The sequence below is a fragment of the Pinus tabuliformis genome, chromosome 7 (assembly GCF_031772625.1).
Source record: "Pinus tabuliformis cultivar Carrire ecotype Pingquan chromosome 7, CPIR1, whole genome shotgun sequence".
In the NCBI taxonomy this organism is placed as follows: domain Eukaryota; kingdom Viridiplantae; phylum Streptophyta; class Pinopsida; order Pinales; family Pinaceae; genus Pinus; species Pinus tabuliformis.
Window position 1 is genome coordinate 1,320,719,313 of NC_142293.1, and position 4,672 is coordinate 1,320,723,984.

A 4,672-nucleotide genomic window follows, 5' to 3' on the forward strand; every position below is an offset into this window, starting at 1 on the left:
TAGGTGTGTTGTTCACTTCTTTGCGGTTAGAATAATTTTCCTTTTTTTCTTTCAGTTAGCTTAAATTTACTTGTTTTCTTTCATTTCCTGCAATCTAAATTTTTTATGTAGCATAGAATGATTAGATTGGTCTTTGTACAACTAGATTTCATCTCAGTACATCCATCTACACAAAATTCACCAATATTGAAGAGATAGTTCCTACAACACATATATGTCTGCATTACTGAGGACCATCACTATAGACTCTTTATTACCAATTGTTGGTAGAGTTGAATCGACAGTCGACTAGCCAGAGATGCTACACACTACAAGGGGGAAATTACCGATAAGTGTCAGCTGCAACATTGGGTAAACCTTGGACATACCATGACAAGGAAGCAACATTGTGTGGGTTCGACAGATTTCTAACAAAGATACACAATATCAGGGAGCCAAGCAAGTTCTTTTTTTTGCAAGGTTTGAACAGTTGGGTAGATATGACTACCAGTCTAAGGTTTGAAGAATGTTTGGATGTGTCGTATAGCTACAATATATGGAAGGATAGAATATAATTGGTGTTAAAGGAGAATGAGATCTTGGATTTTGTATAACAAACTCATGTCCCTCCTTCCAATGCAACACTTTTTGATGCCCATAAGAAGAGGGACTTGAAATCCAGAGGAATTGTCTTGGACAGAGTGAAGGATCACATTGTTCCTCATGTTTCTAGGAATAAAACTTCCATAGAAATGTGGGAGGCATTGGCCAAGTTTTACCAAAGTGACAACTAGAACTGGAAAATGGTTCTGAGAGAGAAACTCAAGCGCACCAACATTTCCAGGTGTAAGACAATTTCTTCTTATCTCACACAAATATCTCAAGTTCGAGATGAGCTTATTTCAGTAGGGGAGAAATTGTCAGACTCATAACTAATAAGGACAACTCTGAGTAGTTTCATAGAATAGTGGGTACCTTTGGTAAGGGATTTGTTGCATGAGAGAAGCTCCTATCTTATAAGTTGTGGGATGACTTTACCTAGGAGGAGACTCATGAGGATCCTCTACATGGAAACTAGGTAAAAGGTGAAGGCAATGAGAAGAATGTTGCTCTTTTAGGTCATGCAAGAAAGGGAAAAGGGGCTGCCAAAATGAAAAAAGGAGAGGAAGGGTCCTCTCATGATGGGAATAAGAAGGACATTATAAAAGTCAAATGTTTTGCATGTCATAAGCCAGGACATTATTTGATCCAGTGTCCAAATAGAAAGGAAGACAAAGGGAAAATATAGGTTACAACATTAGTAGAGATTGAAGTGTTTGCAAGAAAATTTGAGGAATAATTCTCATTGGTGGTTGTTTGTATTTTTGTCACTAGTGTTAGAGTTTCCTGATTTGTGGACAATGATGCATGGTTCGTGGATAGTGGAGCATCTATCCATATGATAGAAATGAGGGAAGTGTTCCTTAGTGTTTCAGAGACAAATTCATACATGCATGTGTAATTTGGTATGAGTACCATACATGCAATGAAATGGGTTGGAATAATGTTATTCTAGCTAGAATTAGGAGGATCTTTGAAGGTGATAGAGGAGTTATGTGTCTTAGAGTTGAAGACGAACTTGCTCTTAATCTCAACTCGAGAGGATGAAGGGTATGATGTTGTGTTATATAAAGGAGAAGTATTCATATATTCAGAGGGATCTACCCAAGACACAACAGTAAGGCTTGGTGTTAGGAAGGCTAAGTTGTTCAACTTGCAAGGCTAACCAGTAGTAGATCCAAGGCGATCTTGCATTAAGTATTGATGTTAGTGAAAAACATTGAGTAGGAAGCTCTGATGATTGAGTTTGGACCAGTTGACTCAATTTTCAAATCTGGAATATGGATAGGAGGATCTTCCAGATTTGTCAGAACTTGTTGGTATGAGTTATCATTGATGGATGCCCAGGAGCATGCTACTAGGAGCATGGTTGGGAGAAATAGTTATTCAGTTCATATTCCAAATAAGGTAGTAGGGAATTATTCTAGTTTAGAGGAAGTAGAAATAGTAGTGAATGATGTGGTGGAATTGGGGGTAGATCTAGGTGGAGGAGGTTCTTCCATAAGTACCTCCCTCACTAATATAGAATGATGATTTTTATAGCTCAGGAAGGTACTTCTGCACAAGCCTTATGTCTAGGCATGCAAAAGTCACCTACATTCTCCTTAGCACACTTGATCTAGAATAAGAAAGTTGCTAATGTAACTTAGCCTAAGTCTAACTTAGGAAACAATCACATATTTATATGTTATCTTATTGAGCTAAAAGAAGCTTTAAAAAAGTAAAGTGATTTACTTTAGTGATTTGTTTTAATCTTAGTTGTTGATCTCAAGTGAGGCGATATCTAACCTAGGTTGTTATTCACTGTGATATTATGGTTATCCTTGGGGTTTTAGCTCAATGTAAAGTGTTAAAAACAACGACGAGGAGAGGAGAAAAACACACTAAAACATCACAAGATTGAGAGAGGTATCTCAATGAGGGGCATGTTGGGTTCGAGCGAGTACAAAGAGGTTAGAGATCTAGATCTATAGGAAAGATCAAGCACCAATCTAGGGAAATTTGTTATATGAGATCCAAGTTATTTGTATTTTATATTTTCTTAGTTGGGTTGTTATCCCAAGATGATAGCCAAAGTAGTTTCTAATTCATTTTTAATGATGAACTGATTTGATTGGACATAAATCTATTTGTGTCATTATTTTATGAGATTGGTTATTTAATTTTGCTTCCACTAAATTTGTGTTAGGAACCTAGTTGTGCATTTATTCAATATATCAATTTTTTGCGTGGAATTAAATATCAAGTGCTAAGTTCATAGGAATTCTAGCATTTGTTTACACAAAGTTTCATTTACTAGTTGAATAATATAATTTCCAGTGAAAGTTCATTATGTGCAAATAATGGTGAGAACATGTGATGCGTTATGTTTAATTGAAAAAAGATTTGTTGGAATGTGTATACCTATTATAAGTATCAAACCTTTTCGAGAGAGTTAATGGAGGAGGAATATTCAAAGGAAGATGTCGAGAAAATTGATAAAGAGGCTCATACCAACCAAGATGTAACAAAAAATAATGAAGGTCAATTTTCCCAACCAATAAGTGTAATGATGATGCAACAATGAACCAAATACAGATGCATGAGATCATATTCAAAAGTTGAATGTTTGTGAATAAAAAGATAAGACAACCAAAAAATGATGGGAGCATATCTCATCATGTTATATTGTCCAACCAAGCCTCTCATATGTGGAAAATGTTGCAATTTATTTATTCCACAAATTACTTAGTCTCATGTTCACATTGAATGAGTTGAGATTAAGGGAATTGTAATGAAATCAAAAGCCACCAACAAGCATAAAGTTCACTTAGTGTAAATGGAAAGTTCTAAAAGTCAGAAGGCCAAGGTCGACTGATAAAGCTATAAATAAAACCATTACATTCAAGCAAAAGGTTCTCTTCTTTACAATGTAATATATATTCATATGTTAACAAGAGACATTAATGGCTATTGTGTGAAGCCTTCTTATAAATTGTGCTTAGTTGTAGACTATTCTCTCTTTTCTTAATTTTCTTGATGCTTGTATGCATAGACATTTCAAGTTGTAGATTATGCTTATGCTTATTCTCATGATTCATATTCTCACTTATCTTTTCATTTCTAACATTTGATATAAAACATGTTTTCTCTCAATGATTTTTACGCTATTCTCAATCTCTTCGAGCTTGCTTGGTTTTGCACATGTTGTATTCAATGGAATATTCCCCTTGCTACTTGTGTGTAAATCTTGTTTCATTTCAATATGTTATTTATATCTCCTAGCCAGGATTTAGTTAGTTTCATCCCATTATACATTCTTGCATTTGCATTATTCATTGAATTTCATTTTATTCATCAAATTAGATTATTATAGCTAGGACATAACCAAAGGACTTTCCATTTTAATAGAGGAAGGTATAATTTGGCCCTTTATTAGGTGATCCTAGGTGATTTTATTATGTCAACATAACCTAGTGAGTTTCAATCGAAAATCTCACGACTAAGTCTGCATTGAAATAATTTGTTTGAATTGATTGATCTAATCCATTGGGTTATAGCTTATATTTTTTTCAAAGGAAAAAATGGTATTTATTTTTCAAGAAGAAAATTAATAAATCCAATATTGCCTCTTGAGTGTATCCAAATGCTCATTGAGCCTACTTAAATAAGGTTGCTAATGCATCCTTTCCTTTCACACAATATTAAAAAAGTACACCATTTGTGTATTCCTTTTTGTTTTAAAGAATGACCAAAAAGGACTATCCTACATCCATGAGTCTATGAAAAAGCTTCCATCATGTCCTTAAGGACTCCCACTTTTTAAGGAAAAAAATGTCATCATGCTTCATATTCTCATGCGTTAAGAGATTTATAAATTTATAACCACCATTCACTTCAGAGATGATGATACTACCTAAAGTTAATTCCAATTCTTTCTTTGATAAAGTACCTATTTGTTATGTGTTCTTTATAGACATGGGTGGATGTGATAGCAACAAATTTACCCATAATTTCAAATTGATTAAAAACAAGCTAAAAGAGAACGATTTGAAACTCAATTTTCCCTTTTACCTAGTAAATCACAAGGAGGGAGTCACTATAAAATTGCATT